This window comes from Mauremys reevesii, linkage group 2 (genome assembly GCF_016161935.1).
Source record: "Mauremys reevesii isolate NIE-2019 linkage group 2, ASM1616193v1, whole genome shotgun sequence".
Lineage (NCBI taxonomy): Eukaryota > Metazoa > Chordata > Testudines > Geoemydidae > Mauremys > Mauremys reevesii.
In genome coordinates, this window is record NC_052624.1 from 259,891,036 (window position 1) to 259,906,229 (window position 15,194).

At 41.7% G+C, this 15,194-nt stretch overlaps 1 long non-coding RNA gene across 1 annotated transcript in view; it reads right to left on the minus strand.

Annotated features, from left to right (window-relative positions):
* The window catches only part of LOC120396509, a 61,415-nt gene that overhangs the window by 44,868 nt on the left and 1,353 nt on the right, over positions 1–15,194 (minus strand). The window contains exon 2 of the long non-coding RNA XR_005593188.1: positions 6,347–6,440. This is a non-coding gene — a long non-coding RNA (uncharacterized LOC120396509). The remainder of the gene's footprint in view (positions 1–6,346; positions 6,441–15,194) is intronic.

Here is a 15,194-nt window from a genome sequence, read left to right on the forward strand (position 1 = left end):
TCAGTATGACAGTTCCTATGCCTTATTTTCTGGTTGTGGGTCATATGCAAATACAGGAACGATTTTAAAGTAAACAGTCTGCTGCTACCACATCACGGCTCACCATCCTGCTTCTGTTCTGACAGGATTCATAGAATCATACATTCAGGGTAGTGGCACTCTTTTCTGATGGGATAAGATATTGTATTGTAGTATCATTCTGCACACATGTGTGCGTGTGAGAGAGAGTATGTGCATTTGTAGAATTTCAATTTTACTTTGATTTGTAACTGTGCAATCCCATTGACTTCAATTTTGGCTTCAGTGAGGTTGTATTTGTTTAAGAGAGGCCAGAATTTGGTACTTGAAGTCTCCACAGATCCTTCTAATAAAGCTTATTGAAGTAAATGGAGGGCTGGGATGCAACAGTGGTGGGCAGTTGCCAAGGTAGAATACTATGGAGAAATAGTTAGATAGATGGATCCTTAATTACTTGGATAGAAATTAAGAAGAGGCAACTTCCTTCCCTGTTTCTAACAAGAATGCTATTTACAGAGTATACATAGAAAAACATATGTCCTTTAGGGATTATATTTAATTTTAAAGTTAGGTTTTATTCTGAGAACTAGATTTTAGGGTTAGGTTTATGTTGTATTTTGTTGGTTGTGTGCAAAATGTAGGCTTCAGTTTTAAGATTACAAACAGTGTAAAGTTTACTCAAGGTTCAAATGTAGCTCTGCACATCCCTATTTGAATCATATGGTCGAAAAGCCAAGTACATATATATATAAGATCTGACTCAGCTCTAAACTCTGTCAATGGCTAAAACAGTAATCCCAAAGTAAAATCTGGGTCCAGATGATCTGAATGTTGCTACACTGTTACACTGAGACATCTCAATGCATAAATTATATACATATGTAAATATGTATCTGTAAAGCATGTTCTTTCCCTTTAATATTGCATGTGTTGAGTATAGTTAAAGTCCTCCATAACCATAAGGCTATTCTTTCCAAGAAGAAACATTTATTGTGTGTTTTAGAAAGATATTATGAAGGTATCAGCATTAACTGCATAGTTAAGGTTGTTTTGAATTTTTAAGTAAATACAGGATTGAAATCCCTGTATTCTACAGTTTGATGATTGAATTTACTCTCCACATTTATCACTCAGAGGGTAATTGAATTTTCTATGGTATTATTTGGATAAAATAGTTGCAAACATTACAAAATTACATATTTTTCTCCCTATATCCTAGTATGAGGGATGGGATAGCTCAGTGGTTTGAGCATTGACCTGCTAACCTCAGGGTTGTGAGCTCAATCCTTCAAGGGGCCACTTAGGGATCTGTGGCAAAAATTGGTCCTGCTAGTGAAGGTAGGGGGTTGGACTCAATGACCTTTCAAGGTCCCTTCCAGTTCTACGAGATTGGTGTATCTCCAGTTATTACCTAGTCTATTACTCACCTGATAAGCTCCAGTAGGGAACACAACTTATTTGAGCAGCCTTTGCTATATTCTAATTTGTGAGCACTCACATCTTCTCCAATTGATTCCAATACTTTCTTTAACAGAAATTCTATTTTTTCCAGGTTTGAGACAAAGTAAAGGCAGAACATATATGTATGTGAATACACAGAATAAATATAACAAAATAATCCAACATATTGTGATCCATAGAAATTCACTGACAAATATGCAAAACTAAAGCTGGGCAAAATAATTTTGCACAAAATAAATTTTGATAAAAAGAAGAAGAATTCCGGACTTTGTTCAAAAACAAAGCGTTTCAGAAAAAAAAGTTATCAACATTTTCTGTTTTTCACAAAATTTCCCACACAATTGTAGTGACATATTGATATTTCATCAAAATAATTTTTGAAATCATAATCTATTTTTTTCATTTACCAAATTACACTAAACTACACACAACATACACAAAATTATTCTATAGTTTAAAGCATAAGTTTCATAGTGTGAGCTAAATAGCCAGGCTCTCTAGGTACAGTCTGTAACAGATTATCACCCTTTTTGGATTGGGCAAAGAAGAGGACATAATACACATTCACTAGTGGGTTTCACAGGTAAAAAGTATTTATTTCAATGGGAGTTTGATGGGCAAGCACTGCTGGAGTTGACTCTTTGCATGTGTACATAGGACATCACTACACCAGTGATGCATTGAACACTTGCTTTGCTGCATCCCAGTTGAATAAATTTGTTTAGAAACTTTCTGAGTCACAATTCATAATCTATTTGCATGTTTGACTATGGCATAATTCTGGTTTTGGATAATCCCATTGGCTTTCCTGTTTCTTTACATGTGTGCCAAAAATACCAGGACTAATAAATACCAGGCCTAAAGTTTTAAAACTCCAAATATCCTTATAGGAAATCAGTTTTATTTAATTAATTCATCCCACAGAACAAGAAATTCCCACAAGGAAATGAAAGGATTGGCTGTATGGAAATTAGATTGATTCCATTGCTATTCAAGTCATAGTAAATACAGAGTCTGCACTATCATTTATTTCCTGTCACACATCATCTGTCTCCGTGGCCCTGTCATGGTCCAAAAATGCACACAGACAAACATATTGGAACACACCTAGAATAAATATCTGACTGCACACATTTCTCAGACAATGCTTAGTGCAGGAGAGAAGAGCGAGGCAGCAGATGGCCATGGCTCTGTTAAAATCAAAGAGCCCACCCTTATTTGTCTTTTGGAGCCAAGGCATTTGTGGGGTTCTTGCAGCTGTGCCAGCTGGGAAGCTTTTTGGGGCATCCATTGGCATGAGTCTATTTTGAACAAACATTCCCCTTCTCCTTCTCCCTGGAGCATGATCTGCAGGGGAAAGAGGATCACATGGTGCTCACATCTCAGTAGTAGTCAGAGTCTCTCAGTGAGCACTTAGTGCAACCTTACCTCATATAGTGATAGAAATTGTCTGCATTTCCCCAAAGCAGGTGGGCAGCATCTGTGCTCCTCTGCTCGCTGCCATCCTGTGGGGATCTGCCATCTTGAGTTATTATGTAATTATGTATTAGCCACACAAGCAACTGTATGCTGTTGTCGATCCCAGCAATCCCCTTTAGTGACAAACCAGAATGGTGGCTATCCAACAGCATAAATTAAATAGATTTTTGTTGTAAGATCTGTGGTGATTCGTTGTGGTCCTGGTACCTTTAAGAAATGGAACCTTTTGAGACAGAATTTAAAAACGTATGTATCTTGGTAGTAGTTGGAGATAGAACCCAGGAATGAAGTGTGGCTCGATGTAACTTGAAAATCAGATTCTATTCACGGTGCTAGCTTGATTTATTTTTAGTGTTGTTTTGTTTTTGTGTGGTTTGTACTTTCTCCATTTAAAGTCCATGTAATTAATTTAAAAACCAGGAATAGCTTATCTCAGCGTAGAAACATAACAGTTTTTAGAACAATTTTTGTCAATTAAACTCATATTTAGTTCATGCTGGCATCCCACCCACTGAAACCACTTCTGTGTTTGGATAGGAGAACTGTAGTTTTTACTATGATCTGGGAACTGCAAGGTGGATTTTACTACTCAGCAGAGATACCAGTTATTTTGGACCTCTAACTTTCCTCATGTTTTTCAGTTAGAAAAGCAAAACTTTCTTGAAGCCAGGTGTCCACCTCCATGACAATAGATGTAGGAAAATCTATTCTTTTCCCAATTCCATTTAGGGTTTCCAACCCTCCAGGATTGCCAGGGAGTCACCAGGAATTAAAGATTAATCTTTAATTCGAGATTATGTTATGTGATGAAACCTTCAGGAATATGTCCGACCATAATTGGCAACCCTAGTCCCATGTAGGACATTGAGCCTCATTAGATACTCAGAATATTAAAACTACCATTTTCTTAAATCGTTACAAAACAAACACCTTAGGAACAGTCATCAGCACTAGTGTTGTTGTAGAAAGGCTAGTTTATCAGAGCTGCATCTTCAGAACGGCCAGATATATCATCCAAATGGCCCTGACATGTCTGTGGAGTACAAGCACTCATTAGTACACAGAAGCTTGATCCGTCCCCCGCCCTCTACCCTGGTCAACTATAAACAGAGTTTGAATACTGAATATATCATAATGATCTTTCTTTCCTTTTGTGCAGGCTGACAGCAAAGTTGTCTGTTGTAAACAGGAAAAGAGTTCTCTTCCAGAGAAGAAAAATGTTAATATTATTGTATTAAAACAAAACAAAAACAAAGAAACAAAATAATAGATCCCAACATCACCATCGTTGTCATTCTTTTTATTGCCTCTAGTGATAATTGCAAAAGAGCTTTTTAATAGTGGGCTAGCTCAGTTGGTAGAAAATCAAGCTTTTAATCTGAGGGTCCACAGTTCAAGTCCCTGCACAGGGACTATTCCTTCTCTGGTATTCCCCTACAACTTCAGATGGTATCTCCTCAGAATCCTCCTTGACCTTTCCCTTTTTCTCTGACAGAACAAGCAGTAATGGTCTCAAGTTGCAGTGGGGGAGGTTTAGGTTGGATATTAGAAAAATCTTTTTCACTAGGAGGGTGGTGAAGCACTGGAATGGGTTAGCTAGGGAGGTGGTGGAATCTCCTTCCTTAGAGGTTTTTAAGGTCAGGCTTGACAAAGTCCTGGTTGGGATGATTTAGTTGGGGATTGGTCCTGCTTTGAGCAGGGGGTTGGACTAGATGACCTCCTGAGGTCCCTTCCAACCCTGATATTCTATGATTCTAACATCTTTGGCAGCATACCTTCCACCCACCATTTTTTGTAACCAGAATATATACTAAGATATTCCATATAGAGAAAAAGATATAAGAAAATCCTACAATTTGTCTACTTTTATATATAAGTGCTATTGACTGGGAAGCATCCTTTGGATTTCAATGGATATTCATGTGAGTTACCTTATTCACATCCCTAACTGTTGCATGATCAGGCTCTTAATTTTGCAGTGTCTTGAATTCAAGCCTTGATCCTCTTATATTATGAGCAATATAGATATAGCTATCTGAACACAATAGCCCTCATCAGTTCTAGTTCATTTATGTAAGACTCCTGGAAAGAAAGAACTGAAGAAATACATGCAGAAAAGAAAGTCACATGGCTCCTGTGAGATCCGTGGAGATCCACGGAGTTTGTTCCTTGGCTTTAAGAGATTTGATCAAATATAGAAGAGTTGTGTTGCACATCTGTTATATTATAAAAGAGATGTATGTTTGTCTGTGTGTGTACAGATATGCAGACACACACATAATCTACATATATGTATCCAGGGGCAGCTTCAGGCACCAGCACGCCAAGCACGTGCTTGGGGCGGCAAGCCGTGGAGGGTGCTCTGCTGGTCGCCGTGAGGGCGGCAGGAAGGTTGCCTTCGGCGGCATGCCTGCGGAGGGTCTGCTGCTCCCGCAGCTTTGGCGGACCTCCCGCAGGCATACCGCCGAATCCGTGGGATTGGGGACCTCCCGCAGGCAAGCTGCCGAAGGCAGCCTGCCTACTGTGCTTGGGGCGGCAAAATACCGCCCCTGTATGTATCTACCGCCCCTGTATGTATCTAACTGAAATACCAGCTTTTCTAAAAGTTCTATATAAAAATGATGTGTACCATATGTATGTGTGTGTGAGAGAGAGAGAGCGAGAGAGAGAGAGGGTGGGGTGTGTGTACATGCATTCAGCAGTTTTGCATGGTGTATGCATATGGCCATTGAGCCACCTAAATGACCTGTAAATGCTACTAGCCATATAAAACAGGTGGATACTGTTTTATATACTGGCCCATAGGTGATGACTTTCTAATGTGCCAGGGGGTGCTACCCCGGCTCTGCACCAGGCCCTGCCCTCACTCCACTCCTTCCCCCAAGGCTCCACCCCTGCCTCTTCCCCCCCTCATCCCACCTCTTTGCACCCCTACCCTGCCCTAGCCATACCTCTTCCCACCTCTTCCCCCGAGCGCACAACCCTCGCTCCACCCCCTGCCCCCCAGCACCTCCTCCACACCACAGAATAGCTGACATGCGGTGGGCAGGAGGTGCTGTGGGGGGGTGAGGAGGAGGTGCTGATCAGCGGGGCTGCTGGTGGGCGGGAGGTGCTGGGGGAAAGGGAAGGCAGTGATTGATGGGGCTGCTGGTGAGTGCTAAGCACCTACCATTTTTTTTCCGTGGGTGCTCCAGCTCTGGAGCACTCACGGAGTCGGCACCTATGTACTGACCCATATAATCTATTGGTTTGAGAACAGGATTTGGGATCAGGAATTACTGAATCATAATGCTAGTTCTGATACTCACGCTGTGGCACTCTGATTTCATTTTCCCCTCTATCTCAGTTTCTCCTCTGTAAAACTGGAGTGATAAAAATCTTTACTTACCTCTCAGTGGTGCTGTCAGTCTGTAAAGTATGATGAAGACAGGTTCTATGTATTATTTAATCCAAATTGAGGTTTCAGTCATCATGGAAGTATCCTTGCCAATACAAAAAAAGGAATTTTTGATATGATTTTTATATCAGTGTTCAGGAAAGAAAAGCTTCATGATTTTGGAAGTTATGAAACATTACATGAGGTCTTTTAAAGAATCTTATAAAATTTAACCTAGGGTTCTGTTTGCCTTTGATATTTCTATAGTCCAAATAATCTCACTAGAGTTATCAGGGAGTCAGGCTTTGTTTGGAAAGAGATGACAGTAATATATATGGAGCTCCACACCTTCAAGCAGAGTAGAGAAAAATTGATTACATATTTTAATTGAGATCTAATGTTTATGTTTTGTAAATCAGCCTTTCCCCATTCATGCTCTCCCTGGAAAGAGTTTAGCTTCCTGTTTAAGGTGAAATACCAAGATCTTACAAGCTTTGTTTCTTTTCCTCATAACAGTTATTTTGTATGAATCGAGGAGAAAGACTATTATTTCTGAAGGTGAAAGTGTTTAATTCTTTTCTCAGCTGGACCTCAAATGTTCAGGATTCAGCAAGGATAGGTTTCTCCTAGAGTACTTACATTATATTAATCTATTTTAATACCATCACTTTCTGTAGCTTTTGCGGTTTAGCAGTTGGGAGAGATCTCCCTACCCTGACTCCTAAAATACTTTGGATGTGTTCCAGAAGGGACTGAAAGAAAAGTACTCTGATGCTCTAGGTAAATGACTTTTTATGATACTTCTCCTGAAGTTAAGAGAAAGAAAGGTGATCAATATGTAAAAACCACAAATATAACTACACATCACATCCTTGAGAGTCATTCTAAAATACACAGGGCCAGATTCAGTGAATGGAGTCCTGTAGTTCCCCATCTGGAAGTAAATGGAACTTCACCAATTTATAACATCTTAGCATTTGTCACAGATCATAGGAACATAAATAAGAAAAAAAATAAAACCTACTAATGTCAGCATTTTGTGTACTTTGTTTTTCCTTTACATTTCCCACCTCCAAATTTATCTTTTTAAAGTCCAATTATTTTCTTTCCCAACAGCTTTTCTGTCCAGATTTGTCTTTCCTTCTTAACATTAATTTTCACTCCCTTCTGAAGTACCATGACTTCCCTCCTGTAATAGTAGCCACTGGATCGCCATGTGACAGGAGGACTTTTGTAGACCTAACCAATGTCATGTGACTGAGGCCAGGTAATATAGAGCAGACTTTCTGTCTCCTCTGACTGTATTTCTCTTTATGTGGCTCCTCAATTTCTTTAAATTTCATTTCACGTCTACTATTGCTCTCAGTTTCTTCATCTCTCTCTTCTCTCGGCTCCCTTATTCCTTCCCAGATATTTCCTTTATAGATATTTGCTAAGGGGCCCTTATCTCCACTCTTGAGGGAATGACTGCAGAAGGGTATCATAAGGAGTCACTGGAACCTCTTCTTAGTAGAAACAATGAGGAGTCCTTGTGGCACCTTAGAGACTATAAAATTTATTTGGGCATATGCTTTCATGGGTTACAACCCACTTCATCAGATGCATGGAGTGAAAAATACAGTAGGAAGGTATAAATATACAGCACATGAAAAGATGGGAGTTGCCTTACCAAATGGGTAGTCAGTGATAACAAAGCCAATTCAATCAGGGTGGATGTGGCCCATTCTCAACAGTTGACAAGAAGGTGTGAGAATCAAAAGAGGGAAAATTACTTTTTGTAGTGAACCAGCCACCCCCAGTCTTTATTCAGGCTTAATTTGATGGTGTCAAGTTTGCAAATTAATTCAAGCTCTACAGTTTCTCATTGAACTCTGATTTTGAAGTTTTTTTGTTGAAGAATGGCCACTTTTAAGTCTATTATTGAATATAGAGACTGAAGTGATCTGCTACTGGTTTTTGAATGTTACAATTCTTGATGTCTGATTTGTGTCCATTTATTCTTTTCCGTAGAGATTGTCCGCTTTGGCCACACCATCAGGGGCTTCTTCACCTGCACATCTACCAATGTGATATACGCCATCATGTGCCAGCAATGCCCTTCTGCCATGTACATTTGCCAAACTGGACAGGTAATAATTATGGGGGACTTGATCATTAGAAACATAGATATCTGGGTTTGCAATGACCGGTAGAACCGCATGGTTACTTGCCTACCTGTTGCGAAGGTTACCGATCTCTCGAGAAAAATAGATTTATGTGTAGTGCTGGGGAGGAGCTGGTGGTCGTGGTGCATGTAGGTATCAATGACATAGGGAATGATAGGAGAGAGGTCCTGGAGGCCAAATTTAGGCTGCTAGGTAAGAGATTGAAGTACAGGACCTCCATGGTAGTATTCTCTGAAATGCTTCCAGTTACATGCGCAGGGCTAGTTAGGCAGGCAGAACTTCAGAGTCTCAACGTGTGGATGAGATAATGGTGTAGAGAGGAGAGATTTAGATTTATTAGGCACTGGGGAAACTTTTGGGAATGAGGGAGCCCTTATAGGAAGGATGGGCTCCACCTAATCCAAAATGGAACCAGATAGTTCGCACTTAAAATTAAAAAGGTCATAGAGCAGTTTTTAAACTAAGGGCTGGGAGAAAGCTGACAGGTGCAGAGGAGCATGTGGTTTGGACAGAAACATCTCTTAGGGGAGGATCTATTAATGGAGATCCTTTATGTCCTAGTAAGCAGGAGAGGATGGAAGATGATAAAATACAGGTAGGATTTAATGAGAAACAGTCAAAGGAAAAAAAAGTCTATTCAATTACATAATGTAATAGCAGGCAGCTAAAAAGTGCTTATATACTAGAAGTCTAAATAATAAGATGGGTGAACTAGAGTGCCTCGTATTAAATGAGGATATTGATATAATAGGCATCACAGAAAGTTGATGGAATGAGGATAATCAATGGGACACAGTACAAAATATATTGGAAAGACAGAACAGGTCATGCTGGTGTGGGAGAGGCACTATATGTGAAAGAAAGCGTAGAATCAAATGAAGAAAAATCTTAAAATGAACCAAACTGAACCATAGAATCTCTATCATCGATAGTAATTCCATGCACTAATAATAAGAATATAGCAGTAGGGATATAATCCCAACCACCTGGGCAGGATGGTGATAGTGACTGTGAAATGCTCAGGGACATTAGAGAGGCTATAAAAATAAAAAATTCAATAATAATGGGGGATTTCAATTATCCCCATATTCACTTGGTGCATGTCACCTAAGAATGGAATGTAGAGATAAAGTTTCTTGACACCTTAAATGACTGCTTCTTGGATCAGCTAGTCCTGGAACCAACAAGAGGAGAGGCAATTCTTGATTTAGTCCTAAGTGGAGCACATTATCTGGTCCAAGAGGTGAATATAGCTGGACCACTTGGTAATAGTGACCATAATTAAATTTAACATCCCTGTGGTGGGGAAAACACCATAGGAGCCCAACACTGTAGCATTTAATTTCAGAAAGGGGGACTACACTAAAATGAGGAGGTTAGTTAAACAGAAATTAAAAGGTACAGCACCAAAAGTGAAATCCCTGCAAGCTGCATGGAAACTTTTTTGGAAGACACCATAATAGAGGCTCAACTTAAATGTATACGCCAAATTAAAAAAAAGAACAAAAAAAGTGCCACCGTGGCTAAACAAAAAAGTAAAAGAAGCAGTGAGAGGCAAAAATGCATTATTTAAAAAGAGGAAGTTAAATCCTAGTGAGGAAAATAGAAAGGAGCATAAGCTATGGCAAATGATGTGCAAAAATATAATTAGGAGGCCAAAAAAGAATTTGAAGAACAGCTAGCTAAAGACTCAAAAAGTAGTAGCAAACTTTTTTTTAAGTACATCAGATGCAGGAAGCCTGCAGGAAGTGGGGCCACTGGATGATCAAAATGGTAAAGGACCACTCAAGGACAATAAGGCCATTGCGGAGAAACTAAATAAATTCTTTGCATTGATCTTCATGACTGAGGATGTGAGGGAGATTCCCAAACCTGAGCCATTCTTTTTAGGTGACAATTCTGAGGAACTGTCCCAAATTGAGGTGTCATTAGAGGAATTTTTGGAACAAATTGCTACACTAAACAGTAATGAGTCACCAGGACCAGATGATATTCACCCAAGAGTTCTGAAGGAACTCAGATGTGAAATTGCAGAGCTATTAACTGTAGTTTGTAACCTGTCATTTAAATCAGCTTCTGTACCAAATGACTGGAGGATAGCTAACGTGATGCCAATTTTTAAAAAGGGCTCCAGAGGTGATCCTGGCAAGTACAGGCTGGTAAACCTGACTTCAGTACTGGGAAAACTGGTTGAAACTATAGTAAAGAACAAAATTGTCAGACACACAGATGAACATAATTTGTTGGGGAAGAGTTAACATGATTTTTGTAAAGGGAAATCATGCCTCACCAATCTACTAGAATTCTTTGAGGGGGTCAACTTGCATGTGGACAAGGGGGATCCAGTGGATATAGTGTACTTAGATTTTCAGAAAGCCTTTGACACGGTCCATCACCAAAGGCTCTTAATCAAAGTAAGCTGTCATGGGATAACAGGGAAGGTCTTCTCATGGATTGGTAACTGGTTAAAAAATAGGAAACAAAGGGTAGGAATAAATGGTCATTTTCAGAATGGAGAGAGGTAAATAGCGGTGTCCCCCAGCGGTCTATACTGAGACCAGTTCTATTCAACATATTCCTAAATGATCTTGAAAAAGGGGGTAAACATTGAGGTGTTAAAATTTGCAGATGATACAAAACTACTCAAGATATTTAAGTCCCAAGCAGACTACAAAGAGCTACAAAAGGATCTCACAAAACTGGATGACTGGGCAACAAAATGGCAGATGAAATTCAGTGCTGATTAATGCAAAGAAAGGCACACTGGAAAACATCATCCCAACTATACTTATAAAATGATGGGGTCTAAATTAGCTGTTACAACTGAAGAAAGAGATCTTGGAGTCATTCAGTTCTCTGAAAACATCCACTCAATGTGCAGAAGCAGTCAAAAAAGTAAACAGAATATTGGGAATCATTAAGAAAGGGACAGATAATAAGACAGAAAATATCATATTTCCTCTGTATAAATCCCTGGTATGCACACATCTTAAATATTGTGTGCAGATATGGTCGCCCCATCTCAAAAACAATATATTGGAATTGGAAAAGGTTCAGAAAAGGGCAACAAGAATAATTAGGGGTATGAAACAGCTGCCATCTGAGGCGAGATTAATAAGACCAGGACTTTTCAGCTTGGGAAAGAGACATTTAAAGGGGGATATGATAGAGGTCTATAAAATCATGACTGGTGTTGAGAAAATAAATAAGGAAGTGTTATTTACTCCTTTTCATAAGACAAGAACTAGGGGTCATCAAATGAAATTAATAGGCAGTAGGTTTAAAACAAACAAAAGGAAGTATTTTTTCACACAATGCACAGTCAACCTATGGAACTCCTAGCCAGAGGATATTGTTAAGGCCAAGACTATAACAGGGTTCAAAAAAGAACTAGATAAGTTCATGTTGGATAGGTCCATCAATGGCTATTAGCCAGGATGAGAAGGGATGGTTTCCCTAGCCTCTATTTGCTAGAAGCTGGGAATGGGTGACAGGGAATGGATCATGTGGTGATTACCTGTTCTGTTAATTCCCTCTGGGGCACCTGGCATTGGCCACTATCAGAAAACAGGATACTGGGCTAGATGGACCTTTGGTCTGACCCAGTATGGCCATTCTTATGTTTTTATGTAGTGTAATTTAATTTGCACAAAGCTGAGATCAAGCATCCTTTAATTTAAAATTAAACATATTATTCATGATAGTTTAGCTGTCATTAAACTTCCATACAGTCTATGAAGAGCAATCCATGTGAGTCGATATCAATAATTGAGCTTGTCATCACCAAGCACCCAAATGAGCTCTCTTTTTGGTGCATGAGCAGTAGCAATAAATTTTCAATCATTTCTGTGTCAGAATTGGGATTATATGCCTGTGTAATGGCAGCTGGGGAACCTCCTATCTGAGACCCTGTACTAAAGCAAAGCTAACATCAGCTGCATTATTATTATTTAATAATTATTTTAGTAGAGTTTGTAATTTTTTTGTATTGTGTGAACAGTGTGCTAGGAATGAATATCAGTGCCATACCCCATAGAGCTTGCAACCCATATCAAATACTTTAAGAAAAAGAAGACGAGGAGGAGGAAGGGGATGGTAATGAAAAGAAATGGGAAAAGATGGTGAAATTTAGTGTAGTACAATGACCTAGACCACAGATTATGTCTTTCTCTAGTGGCTGGCCCTGGAGACTATAGCAGCCCAATATTTTCTTAAAGCGAATAGATTTGCCTTTAAGCTCAGTTGGCAGAGGCCAGAGTTTTTGGTGCTGCAGAAGCTAGGTTCAGCTAGGATCCTGGAGAGTGTGGTCTCTCTCTCTCTATGTAGCCATTGTTCACTACAGTCATACAAGTCTTTTTAGTTCCACAATTTGTTTCTGTTGTTTATTGTCAGAGCTGTGCTAAGTCAGGACCTTACGTAACAAACATTTCTCTGCACGAAAGAGAAAAAAGGGTCTGTAAACTGTCAGTAAAAGTCAAATAAAGCTTCCAACGGTAGCAGAAATATCAGTCCTTTTCTTCTGTTTTTTTTTTATTTAACAAAACAGCTAAAAGTCAATTCAACTTAAACCAAATCTTTCATAGACCCTGTAGTTCACTCCTGAAACTCAGGACCTTCAGCTTGGCTTTTCCAAAAACCTCTTTCTGTCAATGTTTCACTGCTGATGGTGTCTCCTACATAGGGTTGCCAACTTCCTACTCGCACAAAACTGAACACCCTGGCCTCACCCCCTTCCCCTTCCCTCCCCTCCCCCCCAACCCTCCACTCCTTCTCTGAGGCCCTGCCCCTGCTTACTCCATCCCTGCCTCTGTCGCTTGCTCTCCCCACCCTCAGTCACTTGCTTGTATTCACTGGGCTGGCTCAGGGGGTTGGGGTGCAGAAGGAGGTAAAGGCTCTGGCTGGGGGTGCGGGTGGGGCCAGAGATGAGGGATTTGGGGTGCAGGAGGGGGCTCTGGGCTGGAGGGTTAGAACTGAGAGGTTCAGAGTATGAGAAGGAGCTCCAGGCTGAGATAGGGGGTTGGGGTGTGGGAGAAGACAGGCTCTGGGCTGGGGGTGTGGGTTCCAGAGTGGGGCCAAAATGAGGGGTTCAGGATGTGGGAGGGGTCTCTGGCCTGGGGCAAGAGGTTGGGGTGCAGAGGAAGTGAGGGCTCTGGCTGCGGGTGCGTACTCTGAGGTGGGGCCAGGGACGAGGGGTTTGGGTATAGGAGGGTGCTCTGGGCTGGAACTGAGGAGTTCGGAGGGTGGGAGGGGGCTCCAGGTTGAGGCAGGGGGTTGGGATGTGTGGGGGGTGAGGGCTCCTGATGGGGGTGTGGTCTCTGGTGTGGGGCTAGGGATGAGGGATTTGGGGTGCAGGAGTGGGCTCTGGGATGTGGCTGAGGGGTTTGGCATGCAGGAGGGGGCTCCCAGCTGGCAGGGGGTTGAGGTGCAGGGTGTGTGTGTGTGAGGGCTCTGGCAGTGCCTCTGGGGCAGGGATGAGGATGAGGAGGTTGGGGTGCAGGAGGGTACTTGAGGCTGGGAATAAGGGGTTCAGAGGGTGGGAGGGGATCAGGGCTGGGGCAGGGGGTTGGGGCATGGGGGGGTTGAGGGCTCCGGCGGGGGGGAGCAGGCTTTGGGGTGGGGCTGGGGATGAGAGGTTTGGCGTGCAGGAGGATGCTCTGAGCTGGGACCAAGGGGTTTGGACGGTGGGAGGGGGATCAGGGCTGGGCCAGGGGTTGGGGCGCAGGAGAGGGTCAAGGGTGCAGGTTCCGGGCGGCGCTTACTTCAAGCAGCTCCTGGAAGCAGAGGCATGTTCCCCCTCTGGCTCCTACACGGAGGCGTGGCCAGGCAGCTCTGCACATTGTCCCGTCTGCAGGCACCACCTTCGCAGTTCCCATTGACCATGGTTCCTGGCCAATGGCTGCAGAACCAGTGCTTGTGGCAGGAACAGCGTGCAGAGCTCCCTGGCTAATCCTATGCCTAGGAGCAGGAGGGAAGACATGCCCCTGCTTCTGGGAGTGCTGACCAGAGCTGTCAGGGTCCCTTTTCGACCAGGCATTCCCCAGTCAAAAACCAGACCCCTGACAGCCCTACTCCTACCAGGCCTTTCAACAAGCTACTACAGAAAGCAAGCCAAGGTCCTTCTCCTGACCCTGCATCTTCCTCCCTGACTGAGCAAGCTCCATCTTGTAGGAAGTGTTGCCTCTGAGCTGACTTAGCCAGTCAGCCAGAGCTTTGAAATAGGGTATTGGGTGCCCTGTTTTAGGCCTTTTTTAAAAAGTGCCTTCTAAGGAATATATGAAGGGAGGAGTGAGCTGGGGTATGTTGACCTAGATCAGGGGTAGGCAACCTATGGCACGGGTGCCGAAGGCGGCACGCGAGCTGAATTTCAGTGGCACTCACACTGCCCGAGTCCTGGCCACCGGTCCGGGGGGGCTCTGCATTTTAATTTAATTTTAAATGAAGCTTCTTAAACATTTTAAAAACCTTATTTACTTTACATACAACAATAGTTTAGTTAATATATTATAAACTTATAGAAAGAGACCTTCTAAAAATGTTAAAATGTATTACTGGCACAGGAAACCTTAAATTACAGTAAATAAATGAAGACTCTGCACACCACTTCTGAAAGGTTATCGACCCCTGACCTAGATAATTTAAAAGCATAGGAAACCACACAGAAGTGGGCCTGAAGATGAGAGAAAATGTTTTGCTTT